The sequence below is a fragment of the Lithobates pipiens genome, unplaced genomic scaffold, assembly GCF_037356315.1.
Source record: "Lithobates pipiens isolate NorthernLeopardFrog02 unplaced genomic scaffold, aLitPip1_a1.2 Scaffold_23, whole genome shotgun sequence".
In the NCBI taxonomy this organism is placed as follows: Eukaryota; Metazoa; Chordata; class Amphibia; order Anura; family Ranidae; genus Lithobates; species Lithobates pipiens.
In genome coordinates, this window is record NW_027507785.1 from 138,897,127 (window position 1) to 138,916,363 (window position 19,237).

At 44.5% G+C, this 19,237-nt stretch overlaps 1 protein-coding gene across 3 annotated transcripts in view; it reads right to left on the reverse strand.

Annotated features, from left to right (window-relative positions):
- ADSL (adenylosuccinate lyase) overlaps positions 1-19,237 on the reverse strand; it is a 688,779-nt gene that overhangs the window by 527,946 nt on the left and 141,596 nt on the right. The window lies entirely within an intron of this gene.

Below are 19,237 nucleotides of genomic sequence, written 5' to 3' on the forward strand. Positions count from 1 at the left end.
AATAAAATTTCTTCCTCATCTCTGTTTAACATTTCCATAAATGTTAAAACCAGCGGCGGCTGGTGTTCTATTTTTTTTTGGGGGGGGGGGGCACAAACAAAACCCCAACCAACCATCCCCCCCCCCCACTCGCCCGCAATAGGGCCTACAGGTAGATAGACAGATAGACAGGCAGATATTGGGTGGGATATAGATGGATAGATATTGGGTGGGGTAGATAGACAGATATTGTTAGATAGATGGATGTTGGGTGGAAGATAGAGAGAGACAGACATTGGGTGGGATAGATAGACAGACAGACAGATAGATAGATATTGGGTGGGATAGATGGATGGATGTTGGGTGATAGATACATACATACATACATACATACATACATACATACAGAGATAGATAGACACAGACATTGGGAGATAGATAGAGATAGATGGATAGATAGAGAGATAAATAGGACAGGATCGATGAGAGAGAGGGATTTAGTGGTGAATAAGAGAAGCATTGCTCTGATCAGCACTTAGCAGTCCCCCCCCCCCTTGCTCTCCTGCACATGCTTCACTCTGACCCAGCAGCTTGTGAGTGAATAGCTGGGGGGGGGGGGGGGGGGGGCAGAGGTGAAGCAGAACACCCTCCCAAGCAGGCAGGTAAATCTACATACCTCTGTCAGTGTGGCTTCTCCATAACCGCCCACCTGCTAATAGAAAACCCCACAGCAAGGGGAATGCCTGCACTTCAGGCAGCGGTGGCCAGTCCATTACTTCTTGGTTTTCTGTGTGCTCAGTAGAGAGGGGCCTCCCCTCTTCACTGCACACACAGGATTAGTCCTCACGGCGGCCATGTTTTTGTAGCCCGCCGGAAGTGACTCTCTCACACAGAGAACAAAGTACTCGGCCGGGGCGGATGCTGGTGGCGGGATCGATTGTGCCACAAAGCATCTCCAAACCCCTCCAATGAATTTCCACGTCTGCAATCTCCTGATTGCAGTGACGTGGTGTTTCCCACAGTGCACTGTGACTACAGCAGGGGGGGCGGCGCCCCCTATGGATGGGCCACCACTGGTTAAAACATCTTTAAACCCATAATATAAAAAATAAACTGTCATTACATTAAATACTGCATTGCCATTCGATGAGCAGGAGAGTTTCAGCTATCTCCCCACTTCTGCTCTGGATGACACTGGATCAGAGGTATGTGAGCACCATACCTTGGTTACATAGTAGGTGAGGTTGAAAAAAAGACACAAGTCCAACCTGAGTGATTATATGTCATCACATTGTATATCCCTGTATGTTGTGGTCGTTCAGGTGCTTACATAAAAGTTGTTTGAAACTATTGATGTTCCCCGCTACCGCCACCTGTGGAAGGGAATTCCACATCCTTGCTCTTACAGTAAAAAGAACCCTCTACGTAGTTTAAGGTTAAATCTCATTACAAATTTTAACCACTTCAATACAGGGCACTTTCGCCCCCTTCCTTCCCAGCCCAATTTTGAGCTTTCATCGCTCTAGCGCTTTCAGTGACAATTGCGCGGTCATGCTACACTGTACCCAAATTAAACTTTTATCATTTTGTTCGCACAAATAGAGCTTTATTTTGGTGGTATTTATTCACGACTCCGTTTTTTTTTTTTTTGCGATATAAGCGCAAAAAAGCGGAAATTTGGAAAAAAAACAATAATTTTCTTTCTATTTTAAAAGAAAACCAATGAAATCAAATTTTGTAATAAATTTAAGCCAAAATGTATTCTGCTACATGTTTTTGGTAAAAAAAAATTCAGTTAAGTGTATAATAATTGGTTTGTGTGATCGCGGACATATGTACGCAAATGATCATGTACATGTGTGCAGGTGATCACGTATATATGTGTGTAGATAATCATTGGAACATGTGATTTTAGTGGGACATGTGTTTTTATTATTTGGGGACATATGTGGGGACTGTGTTTATACTGTGTGGTGTGTTGTGTATTACACTAGACTGGTGATCAGTGAGTAAAAAGCTGTAAAAAAAACAGCTCATACTCACTGATCACCAGCCGGCTGCAGCGATCTGCTCTCCTCTCCTCAGCGATGACTAATGTGTGAGGAGAGGAGGAGCCGATTGCCTAGCAACCGGCTGTTTGTTTACATCACATGGCGGCCGTGATTGGACACGGCCGTCATGTGATCAGGAGGGCCAATCAGAGAGCCCTCCTGCCGATCTGAGATGTGCCGTGTCCGGGTGACACGGGCGCATCGGGATCGCGCCGATGTGCGGGCACGCGCGCGATCCCGCTCCTTCTGATGGACGTTCCTGAACGTCCTATCAGAAGTAGACGGCTACCACCCGGCCGTATATGTGCATTGGCCGGGTGGGAAGTAGTTAAGGAGTGGCCACTGGGCAGCATATGCTAGATGAGGCCGGACCAGTCTTGTAGAGCGGGAGGGATTATTGTTTTATATCTGGAGTTGAGCCCCTTTTTAATACATGCCAATATTCTGTTTAACAGCTTGGCATTGCATGCCATTGCTGAGCCTATCATCTACTAGGACCCCAGGTCCTTTTCCACCCTAGATTTCCCCAGAGGTTCTCTCCACCACACTGTATAGGTTGCATATTTTTTCCACCCAAATGCATTATTAGTGCTGGAGGGGAACACACAACTGCATCTGTACTGGGGGAGGGAGAAGGGTGAGAGGGCTTCTACTACTGAGGGGTCTATACTAGGGGGGGGTCTATACTGAGGGGGGGGCTATACTGGGGGGGGTCTATTACTGAGTTATTTGTACTGGGGGGTGAAAGGGGTTCTACTACTGAGGCGTCTGTACTGGTAGGTGAAGGTGGGGGAGCTTGTACTACTGAGGGGCCTGTACTGGGGGTGAAGATGGGATGCTTCTACTGCTGAGGGATCTGTACTAAGGGGAAGGTGGAAAATATTAAAGCGCAACTCCTTTTGTTGAGAAAAGAAAAAAAAAAAAAACATTCCACCTGGGTGCTCTATGTACATTGAAAGATTATAACAACCTTTGTTGCAGATTCCTACCTTTTTGTTATTCTGAAGAAATCCCTGTACGTTCCTCTGTTCTGAGTGGGTCTAATTGGAGTAGTTTCATAATTATGTCAGCTGTGGAGCTGAAGAGCACTAATTAGGAAATCAGCTGGGCCTGCATCCCTTTAGATGTGTTCCTATTTAAAGTATCTTTCCAAAAATTAAATTTTTGTAGCAGCGGATGCCTGAAATCTGACTTGCATCTTAGGCAGACTTCAGAGAAACACACAAGCAGGAAATTATGTTTCTGGGGGGTGGCCAGTACACATTCTGTGTACAGAACAACTCCAGGTAGCCATATTGCAATGCATTTTCAAAACATTACAACGGCTGCAGATTGAAAAGGAAAGGTCATTTTTAATAATTTTCAATTACAATATGACGTGTCGCAATTACAGTATCTCACAAAAGTGAGTACACCCCTCACGCTTTTTGTAAATATTTTATTATATCTTTTCATGTGGCAACACTGAAGAGATGGCACTTTGCTACAATGTAAAGTAGTGAGTGTACAGCTTGTATAACAGTGTAAATTTACTGTCCCCCTCAAAATAACTCAACACAGCCATTAATGTCTAGAATGCTGCCAACAAAAAGGAGTACACCCCTTAAGTGAAAATGTCCAAACTGGGCCCAATTAGCAGTTTTCCCATTTGCTCTCACATACTGCTCACTGGAAGTTCAACATGGCACCTCATGGCAAAAAAACTCGGAGGATCTGAAAAAATTATTTGTCGCTATAAAGATGGCCTAGGCAATAAGAATGCCAAAACCCTGAAACTGAGCTGCAGCACAATGGCCAAGACCATACGGCGGTTTAACAGGACAGGTTCTACACCAAACGGGCCTATCGCGGCCGAGTAAAGAAGTTGAGGGCACGTGCTCGGTGTTATATCCAGAGGTTGTTTTTGGGAAATAGATGTATGAGTGCTGCCAGCATTGCTGCAGAGGTTGAAAAGTTAGGGGGTGAGACTGTGGTCTGATGAGACCAGGATAAACCTATTTGGTTCAGATGGTGTCAAGCGTGTGTGGCGGCAACCAGGTGGGGAGTACAAAGACAAGTGCATCTTGCCTACAGTCAAGCATGGTGGTGGGAGTGTCATGGTCTGGGGCTGCATGAGTGCTGCCTGAACCAGGGAGATACAGTTCCATGAGGGAACCATGAATGGCAACATGTCCTGTGACAAACTGAAACAGAGCATGATCTCCCTCCCTTCGGAAACTGGGCCGCAGGGCAGTATTCCAACATGATAACTACCCCAAGCACACCTCCAAGATGACCACTGCCTTGATAAAGTAGCTGAGGTGCCAAGCATATCTCCAGATCTAAACCCTATTGAGTATCTGTGGGGTATCCTCAAACAGAAGGTGGAGGAACGCAAGGTCTCCAAAATCCACCAGCTCTGTGATGTCATCACGGAGGAGTGGAAGAGGACTCCAGTGGCAACCTGGTGAACTCTATTCCAAGTCCAGCATTTGCATTCATAAACACGAATGCACCCGTGTCATTGGATTTTATTGACAGCAGCGGGAGCCAATGGCTGCGCTGCTATAATCTATCCAATCAAGAGCAAAGACCCCGTGCAGAGAGGGAGATAACGTCTCCGCCGAGTTTATTAAAGTGGGGTACCCCCTAAAAAAAAAAAAAAAAATTTAAAAGTCAGCAGCTACAAATACTGCAGCTGCTGGCTTTTAATAATCAGACACTTACCTGCCCCAGGGTCCAGCGATGCGGGGGAACGAAGCCCCCCCCTCGCTCCCCGCTCCGCTCGCGGCGCCGTCATGCATACTGTGGGCACCCGGCTGTGGCTTCACAGCCGGGCACCCACTGCGCATGCGCAAGCGGCGCAGGGCGCCGTGATACGCCGTACAGTCACCTGGGACACATGACAGGTCCCAGGTGAATGTGCGGCGCGAGGGGAAGTGATGTCACCAGCCTGGGCAATGAGGAAGGCAGATTACGAGGGACCCCCTAGCAACCGGTATTTAGAGGTGAGTAAAAAAATTTTTTTTTTGCCATTTTTTTTTTTTTCTTTTTTTTTTAACGAATTTTAAGCACTTTTAATTTTTTGGTGGCTGTCCCTGCTGCTCTGCTGAAAGAAAGCATCCCCACAGCATAATGCTGCCACCATGTTTATATGGTGGGGATTGTGTGTTCAGGGTGTTGTGCAGTGTGCGTTTTTTGCCACACATAGCGTTTGGCTTTTCACAAGTTTGCTGTGTCCCCCACATGGCTTCACGCAAACTACAAACGGGACTTCTTATGGGTTTCTTCTTGCCACTCTTCCATTAAAGGCCAGATTTGTGGAGTGCACGACTAATAGTTGTCCTGTGGACAGATTCTCCAACCAGAGCTGTGGATCTCTGCAGCTCCTCCAGAGTGAGCATGGGCCTCTTGGCTGCATCTCTGATTAATACTCTCCTTGCCCTGCTTGTCTAGGTAGATGGTAGTGAGTTGTGCCAGACTCTTTCCATTTTCGGATGATGGATTGAACAGTGCTCTGAGATGTTCAAAGCTTAGGATATTTTTTTTTTTTTATAACCTAACCCCGCTTTAAAACTTCTCCACAACTTTATCCCTTTCTGGTGTGTTCTTTGGCCTTCATGATGCTGTTTGTTCACTAAGGTTCTCTAACAAACCGTCACAGAACAGCTGCATTTATCCTGAAATTACACACAGGTGGACCCCATTTACTCATTAGGCGACTTCTGAAGGCAATTGGTTCCACAAGGTTTTAGTTAGGCCCCTTTCACACTGCGGCCGTCGGCGGTAAAGTGCCGCTATTTTTAGCGGCGCCTTACCGTCGTTTTAGCGGCAGTGGTTTTAACCCCCGCTAGCGGCCGAAAAAGGGTTAAAACCGGCGCTTTGCCGGCAGTATTGCCGCGCTGTCCCATTGATTTCAATGGGTAGGAGCGGTTTAGGAGCGGTGAATACACCGCTCCTTCACTGCTCCAAAGATGCGGCTAGCAGGACTTTTTTCACCGTCCTGCCAGCGCACCGCTCGAGTGTGAAAGCCCTCCGGCTTTCACACTGGAGTGAAAGGGGCCGGTTTTTTCAGGCACTACACAGGCGCTATAACACCTGAAAACCGCCCCAGTGTGAAAGGGGCCTTAGGGGGTATCAGAGTAAAGGAGGCTAAATACAAATGCTCTTTTCAGATATTTGTAAAAATAAAAAGTACAACCCTCACATTTTTGTTAATATTTTATTATACTTTTTCATGTTACTACAATTACACTTTGCTACAATATATAAGTAGCAAGCATAACTTGTATAAGTGTAAATTTGCTGTCACCGCAAAATAACTCCAACACACAGCCATTAATGTCTAAACCGCTGCCAACAAAAGCGAGTACACCACTAAGTGACATGTCAAAAATGTCAATATTTTGTGTGGCCACATTTATTTTACAGCACTGCCTTAACCTCTTGGGCATGGAGTTCACCAGAGCTTCACAGGTTGCAACCGGAGTCTTCTTCCTCTCCATGACATCACAGAGCTGGTGGATTTTAGAAACCTTGCACTCCTTCACCTTTCCATTTCCTTCGGGGACAACAGCCATGCAGACCAAATTTGATGCAGTGTGCAGCGTATAGTCTGAGCACTGGCAGGCTAACCACCGCACCCCTTCAACCTCTTTAGCAATGATGGCAGCACTCATACGTCTATTTCCCAAAGACAACCTCTGGATAAGATGCTGAGCACATGCACTTAACTTCTTTGGTCAGCCATAGCCAGGCCTGTTCTGAGTGGAACCTGTCCTGTTAAACCGCTGTATGGTTTTGGCCACCATGCTGCAGCTCAGTTACAGGGTCTTTGCAATCTTCTTATAGCCTAGGCCATCTTTATATAGAGCAACAATTCTTTTCAGATCCACAGAGAGTTCTTTTGCCATGAGGTGCCATGTTGAACTTCCAGGACCAGTATGACAGAGTGAGAGTGATTAAACAACAAATTTAACACATCTGCTCCCCATTCACATCTGAGACCCTGTAACACTAACGAGTCCCATCACACCAGGGAGGCAAAATGGCTGATTGGGCCCAACATGAACATTTTCACTTAGGGGTGTACTTTTGTTGCTAGCGGTTTAGCCATTAATGGCTGTGTATCGAGTTATTTTGAGGGGACAACAAATTTACACTGTTATACCAGCTGTACACTCCTACTTTAAATTACATCAAATTTTCATTACTTCAGTGTTGTCACATAAAATATAATGAAATATTTACAAAAATCTGAGAGATGTACTCACTTTTGAGAGATACTGTGTAATTTTACCTCCACAAAACAAAAAAATGTATTTGATATTTTGGTTCCCAAGCATCGGGTCATGGTGCCTGCTTTGTCAAATGTGTGGCAGGCGAGCAAACAGATAACATCTCACTGCCAGCCCTGCACAACCACAGTTCCGCTCTCACAGCCGCAAAGACTGCCATATTATGTGCAGCCACAGGGAGCAGAGACTACATCATCTTTGACTGCCCGTCCTCACTCTGGAATCCAGCCAATGTGCATGTGCCATTTTCTCACTCAGATGCAGAAAAGCTGGGAAAGACTGCCAGAAGCCTCCTCTGTTCTCACTGTTGCCTGCCACAAATTTGCCTTTACATTTAACCGGTTCCCGACCAGCGCACGCCGATCTACGTCCACAGAATAGCACAGGCAGGCATATTGGCGTACAGGTACGTCCAATCTTCAATGCCGCCCTGTCATTGTGAGCGCGCCGCAAACGCTCGTGTGCTGGTCGGGACACCCGTGAGTCCAGTCGCGGGTCCAGCGGACTCGATCGCCGCAGGCATACCCGCGATCATCTCATGGGACGGCTGAATGGAGAAGTGCCGTTGTAAACAGCATTTCTCCATTCTGCCTAGCAACTAGTGATGCTGATCTCTGCTCCATGTGATTGGAGCAGAGATCAGTGTTCACTATATGAAAGCCCAATCCCCCACAGTTAGTAACACACCCCTAGGTACACTTAGACCCTACACTGCCACTCACTGGTTAACCCCTTCACTGCGTCATTTACACGGGAATCACTGCATTTATATAGCAATGATTGCTTTATAACTGACAATGGTCCCAAAAATGTGTCAAGAATGTCCGATGTGTCCGCCATGTCGCAGTCACAATAAAAAAAAAAAAAAAAAAAAACGCTGATCACCGCCATTACTAGTAAAAAAAAAATTTATAAAAATGTCATAAAACTATCCCTATTTTGTAAACGCTATAACTTTTGCGCAAACCAATCGCTTATTGCGATTTTTTTTTTTACCAAAAATATGTAGAAGAATATCTATCGGCCTAAACTGAGGGAAAAAAATGTTTTTTTTTAATATATTTTTGGGGGATATTTATTATAACAAAAAGTAAAAAAATGTGTTTTTCAAAATTGACGCTCTATTTTTGTTTATAGCGCAAAAAATAAAAACTGCAGGGGTGATCAAATACCACCAAAAGAAAGCTCTATTTGTGGGGAAAAAAAGGACGTCAATTTTGTTTGGGAACCACGTCGCACGACCACGCAATTGTCAGTTCAAGCGACGCAGTGCTGAATCGCAAAAAGTGGTCTGGTCTTGGACCAGCAAAATGGTCCGGTCTGTAAGTGGTTAAAAAGGGACAAGCTGCATTTGGTATTTTTTGGTGGCAGGCAACAGTGGGAAGCTTCAGCTGGTGGCAGGAAAGTGACAATCTGCATCTGGTGGCAAACGACAAGCCGCATCCGGTAGCAGGTGACGCGGAAATCTGGTGGCAGGTGACAATCCAAATCTGGGTGGCAGGCAACTTGGCAAGTGACAAGCTGCATCTGGTTGCAGGCAACGTGGCAAGTGACAAGCTGCATCTGGGGGAAAGCAACGTGGCAAGTGACAATCCGCATCTGAAGGCAGGTGACGTGACAAGCTGCATCAAGTGGCAGGTAATGTGGCAAGTGACAAGCTGCATCTGGTGGCAGCAGATGGTGCCATGGGACACGTTCAGGGCTCCTATTGATTCTGCCTTATGAGGTGTTGAACCATTTCATTTTATATTGCAATGATATAATAATCCGCTTCAATCATCCCAACATCAAATCAACCATGTTGTCGAGATGACTGAAGTGCCAACACCAGCCATTGCCCTGACAAATTTCCCATGAAAAAAATGCCTCTTAAAAGTTCATCATAGCTGAGGTAGAGATGCGAAAGTACGGATTTTTTTGGGAGAAAAACCTTTTCAAAGTGTCTGTTTTCTGAAAGAAGTTTTTACAATGATAAATATATTGATGTCATTTAGTATTCAAACTATATAACATGAAGACATAATGAAAGATTTTAGCGTTTAAGCAAAGTCTTAAATTGCAAGTTCTCAGCTGAACAGTAGAAAATCCTGGAATACAATTCAAGTAACACTATTCTTTTCAACGCAGTTCTCAAACAAGAGAAATAAGAACTTCTGCCACTGGGGGCACTGCCAAGAAAAGGCTTCAGTTTACCGTATATACTCGAGTATAGGCCGACCCGAATATAAGCCGAGGCCCCCAATTTACCCCCAAAAAAACTGGCAAACTTATTGACTCGTGTATAAGCCGAGGGTGAGACATGCCTGTCCATCCCTGTGTGTGTGTCCGTCCATCCCTGTGTGTCCGTCCATCCCTGTGTGTCCGTCCATCCATCCCTGTGTGTGTGTGTGTCCATCCATCCATCCATCCCTGTGTGTGTGTGTGTCCATCCATCCATCCATCCCTGTGTGTGTGTGTGTCCATCCATCCATCCATCCCTGTGTGTGTGTGTCTCCATCCATCCATCCCTGTGTGTGTGTGTATCCATCCATCCCTGTGTGTGTGTGTCTCCATCCATCCATCCCTGTGTGTGTGTGTCCCCATCCATCCATCCCTGTGTGTGTGTGTCCATGTGTCTCGGCGGCCATTGTAAAATTCAAAAGCCGCGCCTCCGCCTTCGCCTGTGATAGGCGGAACACTGAATTTCCCAGCAGCCTGTGTTCCGCCTATCACGGACATCGTCTCATCCTCGTCCGTAGTACAAGGATGAGACGATGTCCGTGATAGGCGGAACACAGGCTGCTGGGAAATTCAGTGTTCCGCCTATCACAGGCGAAGGCGGAGCCGGAGGCGCGGCTTTTGAATTATAGAATGGCCGCTGTCTGTCTGCTCGACACGCTGATCGAGCAGGCAGACAGCGATGACTCGAGTATAAGCCGAGGGGGGCACTTTCAGCCTCAAAAAAGAGGCTGAAAATCTCGGCTTATACTCGAGTATATACGGTAGTTTGCTTGTGGGCTCCATCTTTTACCTTTACCTACATTTGGGCGATTGTTGGGATACAGTAGATAATTGAGGTCTGAGAGGACAGAAACTGGCAGGTAAAAGGGCAAATTTGTATGACAAATTAGATCATCTTTATAACTCTTAAATGATTCTTAATGTTCTTCACCATCACATCAGATTTCACAATAATCCAGCGAGTACATTCTTTTTTTTTTTCCCTCCTCCTCATTAAAATGACGAGACCAACATCTAGGAGAAACATTTCCAAAGTGTGATTTCTGCCAAGAGCAAAGGCACAATTTGCAAATATTGTGAAGAAAATATACTTTTCCAAATACTACAAGGATGACAAATCTCCCTCCTTGCAAATCTCCCTTCCCCATGAAGAAGTCACATGACGTAACGCGTAGGGATTGGCCAGAGGACGAACCGGAAGTAGAGTAAGACGGGAGGAAGTTGTCACTATACCCTCTTCCTGATTGTGCTTGTTTTTTGCAATTAAAATGTGAGAGTCTTTACTGCTTTTTAATAAATTTACCTGCCGTTTTTTAAACTACTACACTATGGAAGTCTCCTGTTTCTCTCTCTCTCCCCCTCCTCTCTCTTATTTTGAGCCATACACTGTGAAATAGAAGTGAAGATCCATTTCACCTATTCTGTAAGCTGGGATTGGCCCTCTAGTGGCGGAATTGTATCATTACATCCCTCCTTTGGATTTCCTGATGGCTATTATTTATGAATGAAATAAGAGAATCCTGGAGTTTGTTTGATTTGCTTATTCACTTCGTTTAAAGGTGAGAGTTCTGGGAGCCTTGAGTAGCGGACATTCTATTATTGTTCTATCATTAAACCTTTTTTCCATTTTTTATATATTTTTTATATATTTTTATGCGTGCTGTTTTTTTGGACTATATTTTTTTCACGCCATTGTATGTATGCACATATTTATATTATTTTGAATTTGTGTATTTTATTCGAGTGGCACGATTTGCGCAGGACCCACCCCTTTATATTCAGTGACTGTAGTATAATGTGTAAACTACATTATATCCAGCCTAGCTGCATAAACCTTTAAACATATTCCTAAAAATCGGACATTCATGGTAGCTCAGGACCCAAAAGAGGGGTCCAGTTTCCAGCCAAGTGCCATTGTAAGACATCCACAAGATAACAAAGGAGGACAAGAAGGAAAGAAAAATAGACAAAGCAAAGCTACTGGGTGTAGAGAATACCAGCACCTCAGTCATTAAAGGTCTATGAGGCCTCATAAGGGGATCCCCAAATGCCAGGGCTCCCAGACTGCCTCGTCAGAAAGGACATGCCGTAAGGGGTTCCGCGGTTTCTACATCCTTAATCCTAGCATACAGCTCGGTAGAGGTGGGACGGTGTTTGCTGCTTCCATTGGAAAGCTATCAAGCATCTAGCCACTGTTAAGATATGACATGTTAGTTTCTTGGCTAATTCGGACAATCTGGAAGGGAGTAATCCTAATAAGATTTTGGGGCAGAAGGGAATATTTATGTCAGTCTTTGAATAAGATTTTGGAGGGAATTCCAATACGGTTGAAAATAATGAGATAATGCAGCGTCCCCTTTCAGTATTCTGTGAAATAAACTACTTACATGAATATGTAACACACATGAATACCAACCAACTTTTATTAAAAGAAATGCACCAACATTAAAAACAAGTATATGTGCCTTTAAACTGGACAATACAGCCGCAAATAGGTACTCGGCAGCTTCAGCGTCACCAATCTCCTGACTTCCTCAGTTTCCCTGAGGCACATATACTTTTTTTCAATATAAGTGCAATATCTTTTAAAGTAGAGGTCCAAGCTTTTGTATTTTTAAAGTCAGCAACTACAAAAAGGGTAGTTGCTGACCTTTAACACACACTCACCTGTCCCACAATCCAGGGATGCGGCCACATGAAGCCTCGGTTCTCTCGCCTGCCTCTCTGTGACAATGGCATCACTAGTGTGGGACATTTTGCGACTTCAAAGCTGGGTGCGCACTGCTGCGTGTGCTAAATGGCTGGGCAATATTCTAGGACCTGTGACGTGTCCCAGAATATTGCATTGAGTGAGAAGAGAACTTAAGCTATAGTGGAAGTGGGAGCTGGTTGCCTGCCTAAACTAGGTACCCACTCCCCCCCTAAAAAAATGACATGCCAAATGTAGCATGTCAGGGGGTCAGGAGTCCTTAAAGCGGAAGTTCCACTTTTGGGTGCAACTCTGCTTTAATAAAAGTTGGTTGGTTACACATGCTACACTATGGATACCCACCTGTGTGTGACTGGGAGCCAAGGAGAGGGGACAGAGCATCCCTTAGAGATACAAGCCCAAAAAACACCACTGAGGGAAGTGCCCACCATAGAGGATTGCCAGTATTAGAGGAATAATAAAATCTATGCATACCCCTGAAGGGACCAAGAGTATCTGACCTAACAAGCGTATGTTTCTTAAGCCTATTCCTTAAGGTGAGGGCACTGAATTGAAGGTGGTGGGAGCACCTGTGCATGAAGGTGGGGTCACATATTTACATACATATTAGAATAGGAGGTCTGGTGGAAGTTGCATTTTTATGGATTTGTTCATAAAACATACACTAATGGCGATTTAAAAAGGTTGATTGTATGCCATATATATATTTTTTGTATTCATGTGTCACAGTCATATTGAACTTAGACATAGATACCGAGTCACTCATTTCACAGAATTGTGTGTTTCAATAGTTTTTATTGAGGTTAGTAGAAATACAAGAAACAGAAGAACAAAGTAAAAAAATAAGAAAAAAACAGCACTAGAATCAGTAGCCATACAACTCGTATCTGGTACATTTACTCACTGACTAAGTTTAGGACTGGATACGTTGTAAAGGCACAACAGTAGAGAAAGTAAACATCAATCGTTAAGGACTGTCCTCCCTCCAGACACCCCAATCGGGAACTCACTGTGTCCTGGACAGAGGAGCAGCTCCCTGGTCATCACAGATGTGGGTATCATTGAAAATTTTCTCTGAGGTTATAGTTTGATGCATCAAATCTGACAAAAATTACTTACAGAACAGATACAACGCTCCAACCACAGAGGGTGGAGCAAAACGTAACACCAGACAACAGATGTCTTAACTGCACCCGGGTCTGGGATAGCAATAAAATACAGTGAGCTACAGTCGTGGTAGTGGATGACAGGAAAGAGTATGTGTGTAGCTGGGCAGGAAGAGCGGAAAAAAAAATGGGGGGGGGGGGGGGGTTAGGAAGACGCAAGAGTGAGAGATGTAGGGGTGAGGAAGAGAGCCTATGCTTAACCTTAACTATCAGATAAGTAAGGGTTGGGAATTATTGAACCACTATCCACGCTTCCCGCAGTTACGCAGTTTTGGGCAGGTGTCCTTCTGCCGTGGCGTACATGCGTTCATACATTCCGTGTAGGTGTGTCACTTCAGCACAGGAAATAAAGTTTGAGGATTTCCAATTTCGGGTTAGTGTTAATCTTGCCGCTAGGCAAATGTGCGTAACTATGCATCTAAGTCTGTGTGGGAAGTGCTCGACTCAAATGTTGAGTAGAGCTAGATCAGGGTTTGGCAGGGCAGCGACGTGTGTGATATGAGGTTAAATACCTCTTTCCAGAAAAGAGCCAGTTTGGGACAGGACCAAAAGATGTGGTAAAGGGTCCCTGGGAGGGCACATTGTCTCCAGCAGGTAGTGTCTGCGGTTCTATAGTATGTGTGGAGTTGGGTTGGGGTAATGTACCGCCTAAGATTATCTTGTATGTGAGCTCCCAGAGGTTAGCCGGTTTGGTCGCTAAATTGGTAGCTTTTATTGCATGTAGCCATTGGTGTGGTGAATACAAGGTGCCCGTTTCTTGTTCCCATTTCACCATGGGGGGCAGTTTGTCAAAAGATGTCTTGTCTTTAAGTGTGGCATAAAACAAAGATACCTTTGGTTAATATGTTGCTACCTGTGATGTATTGCCAAGCCGCCAGCAGTACATGTATGTGGAGATGAGGATTCTGTAGTAGGCAGTGGGTTATTTGAAAGTATTTGAAGTAGTCGCGGGAGGCAAGTTTAAATTCTCGCTGCAAGGAGGTAAAAGGTTTCAGGAAACCGTCCTCGTAAAGGTCTGCTGTGTGTGTAATCCCATTGTCTTTCCAAGAACGCATATGCATGTCAGGAATCAGTAGATCAAAAATCAAAAATCGACTGCATGGATGTAATGCATTGATGCATGCCTGTGGGGGATTGTCTTGTTCGCTTGGCTGGGGAAAAAGAGCAATGAGATGAACAAGATACAGGAGTGAAAGCTACATACTCCTGTGGAAACCACCACCTGAAGTTACAAGACAGTCGGCACAGGGATACATGGCCCCCTTGTGGGCCAGTGTGGAGAATATTGTTCCCTAGTCAGCCATAACTGAGGACCCCCTGGTGGCTATTAACAAGAATGGAGGTTGTTTGCTTTGCTTGATGTGCCTACTTTTCTGCAATTGGAGGTGAGAGTTCTGGGAGCCCTTAGTCTCCTGTGTTTTACAAGTACCTTTTACCTGCCGTTTTTCTAAAGAACAGTTTTGAATACTTCTGGTGCCATTCAACAACATTTTGATATCTATTATATGGACTTTATTTTATGCCTGCTTTCTATATATATATATATATATATATATATATATATATATATATATATATATATATATATATATATATATATATATATATATATATATATATATATATATATATATATATATATATATATATTTTTTTTTTAGCACGTATCACTTTATGTATGATTATAGTGGATTTGCGCAGGACCATTTTCTATTGTTATTTTTTCTGTTTGGTAGTTTTGTTTAATGCTATCAGGTCCAGCTGCAATTTTTAGCACTTTATTGCGATATTTGCACGTGCACTTATTCATTGTATTATTTTTTTGTTTTACGTATTTTACTTTAATCACATATTGATTTCATATATGAGATATATTACCCTGTTTTTTATTCATATTTTTCACCTACAAATAGTAGCTCGAAGGCCTATTTTATTCAAGATCAATTATGTCAATTGGGAGGGGAGGCTTACAGGTATTGGTGTTTGTGTGCGTGTTTGAGCAAATAGGCGAACGCCATCACCGATGCTCTTATGGGCGGGGAAAGATGGATATCTTTCATTCGTATCTTAGGTGCAGAGAGGAGCCATGTTCGTAGGTTCTTACCGGGTATTTGGTGGGCTTCTATGGAGCTCCAATGGTTGGTAGGGTCGGAGTTAGACCATGCTCTGATTTGCGCCAATATGGCCACGTTGTAGTAGTCCCTAACATTAACATAGCCCATACCACCCACCCCTTTGTGCTTTATGAGGGTATTGTGTGCTATTCTAACTTTCCTATCGTGCCACACAAATTTCCTGAGCACCGTTTGAATTTGCGTAAAGAAAGGTGTGGGTATAGCGATAGGTACTGCCCTAAACAAATACAGCAGTTGGGGAAGTTTGAGCATTTTAAACGCTGCTAGTCTACCTGAGCTTGTCAGCATTAGTTTGGACATATTTTATAGTTCTGATGGGAGATTGGGGAAGGGGGTGAAATTGGCCTTGAACAGGTCTTTAGGATGGGAGGTGAGAGTGATACCAAAGTAGGTCAGAGAATCTGCAGCCCACGCATATTGGTAATGACCTTTCAGGGATAGACATTTCTGTTCTGGCAAAGTTAGGGGAAGTATATAAGATTTGGAAACATTCACTTTGTAATAGGAAACAAGACTGAATTCATCAAGTATGTGCTGTACCGGAGCCAGGGAGGATGGTCAAAGAAAAAAAAAGAGGACATCAGCAAAAAGACTGATCTTGTGGTCTGTATTGCCAATGTTGATACCAAAAATGTTGGGATAGGATCTAATATTAGCAGCCACGAGTTTGGTCATTAAATCAAAGATCAAGGGTGAGAGTGGACAACCTTGGCGTGTGCCGTTTGTGATAATTAAAAAGTCGATAGCATGGACGAGCAGTAAACCTGGGCCGAAGGAGTAGAGTAAAGGTAGAATTGCTGAAAGAATATGATCTTGAAATCCAAATTTCTCCAATGTCAATTATAAATACTGCCAGTAAACCCTATCAAATGCCTTCTCCGCATCCAATGAAAGAAGCAGAGAAGGCATTCGATGGGTCACCGCATGATGGACAAGGTCAATCATCAGCCGGGTAGCATCTGAGGTTTGATGTCCTTTGACAAAACCTGATTGGTCAGGGTGGATCAACATTGGCAATACATGATTCAATCTTCTTGCCATTACCTTAGCATATAGCTTCACATCGTGGTTTAGTAGTGAGATGGGGCGAAAGTTTTGAGTCAAATTAGGTTCTTTCCCCGGCTTCGCTATTGTTACAATTAAGGCTTTTAACATCTCTTGGGGGAAAGAGGCCAAGGAGGCAGCAGAATTGAACAGAGGCGTCATGTGCTCATTGAGTATTGGGCTGAATTGTTTATTGTACTCTCCCACAAAACAGTCCGGGCCAGGCGCCTTGCCATTGCGCATTGCTTGGATCGCGGACTGAATTTCTGTTTGTGTGAACGGGGCATTGAGTTCCTCCAGTTGCTGTGAGGTCAGGCGGGGAAGGTGTACCGAGTCCAAGAAGGCTTGTATCTGCAAATGAGTGGGCTGGGTTTGGTTTGTAAAGTTTTTTAGATTATAGTTTGTCATAGTATGCGCTAAAGGCATTAGCAATGTCTTGCGGATTCATCAGTATGGAATTTGTGTCAGGATAGTGGATATAAGGGATGGGAGATTTAGTGACATGGCCCTTGATTTGGTGGGAGAGCAATTTGCCCGATTTGTTACCTGCAGCATAAAATTTCATTCTGTGTCTCTTTTGGAGTTTGTGGTGATTCTCTAGTAGAAGAGCACTAAGTTCTAGCCTGAGCGATATTAATTCAGACCTAAGTGCTTGGGTGGTTTGCTGTTTACTAAGTAAATCAACATTTTGGATGGGCGCCTAGAGGGTGTCCATTCGCTGCCTCCTCCACCTATTATCTCTAGCCCCAAGCTGAATAAATAGCCCCCGCATAAATGCCTTATGCGAGGCCCACAGGATATGCGGATCTGCGTCAGAATCCTTGTTTCAGATGAAATATGCCACTAACTCATCTTTCAGTGTTTGGGCATAAGGTCTGGATTGTAATATCCTGGTATTCAGATACGCTGAGGTGTGCTTGGCCTTGTCTTCCAGGGTTATACTCACAGGGGAGTGGTCTGACCATGTGGTTAGATGTATGGTTGAAGGATATATTTTGAAGAGTCCAGGGGTCCATCAGAAAGAGGTCGATTCGAGAGTAGGAGTTATGTCCTGGAGAAAAGTAAGTGAAATCTTTCTCGTCTGCGTGCTGACACCTCCAGACATCTAGGAGATGCAGATCGCTCAATAGAGGGTTCGGTGCTAGTCTACTTCTCTTGGCCTGGAAGGCTAAATCTAGGTCAGGATCGGGGGTGCTGTTAAAATCCCCACACCATATTGTAGCTCCTTGCTTTAGTGCTTCTACTTTTTTATGCAGCTTACGTAAAAAATGGGTTTGGTGAGTATTAGGTGCATATATGGTAACAAATGTATATGGAGCACCGTTGATGCTACAAGACAGGATTATATAGCGACCATCAGGGTCTGCAGTGCACTGAACAAGTTAAAATACCAGGGTGTTTTTAAAGGCTATAAAACACCCCTTTCTTTTTTTTTTTGTCTGCATTAGCAGTAAAGATGTTTCTGAAGTCTCTATTAGTGCATACGGGGGGGGGGGGGGGTTACTGGCCTGAAAGTGCGTTTTCTGCACGCAGATAACGTCACATTTGGTTTGTTTGGCTAGAGTCCACAGAGAGCGTCTCTTCGCCGGGTGGTTAAGCCCTTTTGCGTTGATTGTGACAATTGTGATTGGCATGTTGAGTGCAGATGTGTCAAAGAACGAAAAACGTATTACCTTGTAAGACCCTGAACCAGAGGGGAGCGAGTCTTCTGCGTACTTTGGGGGAGGCCTCTGATGTTAGGATGATTATGCCTTGCAGGTCAACAGCAAGAGGTATACGAGTCGTGCTGGAGATCTCGTGCTGGAGGCAAGGTTGGATCTGAAACAGGCGTGTCCGAACAAGCAGGTTGTGGCTCCCAGGGTCCTGTAAAGGAGGGAGAGACAAGTGGGGAGGGAAGAGAGAAGCGGGGAGAGAAAAAGAAAATCATAGCTTGCTGATCCAGAAAGCGGAAATGTTTGTAAATGTCCGTAGCTCGCAAAACTTTGTGGTGAGAACAGTATCTTTAAAAGTGTTTCTTTCAAGGATCTTCCTCTGCACCACAGCGCCTAGAAACACTGAACAGGGGTAACAAGTCTTAAGACCTGGCGTGAGCAGGTTTCACCACCAGACGGTAAGTGTAATGCATGGGCCCAATCCTTGTAGTTAAAAGGAGATATTTTTCTGGCTCCTGGGGGGTAGAGGTTTGGCAGAGATTGAGCCCGTAGTGCTTTGGTCCATGAGTGCAGCATCAGGGGGAGCAGGGATAATGTCCCACCTCTGTAACAGCTGCAATCCCTGTTGTAGAGACATCACTACGTGTTTCCTTCCTTTGAGGTGAATGGATAATTTGGTAGGTGATATCCATTGGTACTGGAGCTGGTGATTGCACAGGGCTTTAGTTATCGCGTTGAGCTGCCTCCGTCTGCTTAGGGTATACTGTGATAGGTCAGTGTAAATTTGGAGGTGAGAGTACAGGTCTGGTAGATTTTCCATCCCCCTCACCTTGTGCATGAATTGCTCCTTAACGTGATAAAAGTGCACTCTGAGAATTAAGTCTCTGGGCACTGCGTCTGGTAAAAACGCGGGTTTTGGTATCCTGTGTATGCGGTTGATGACAAGTTCGATATTTTTCAAGCCAGGAAGCACCATCTTAACGAGACCTTTCGCAAAGGCTGGC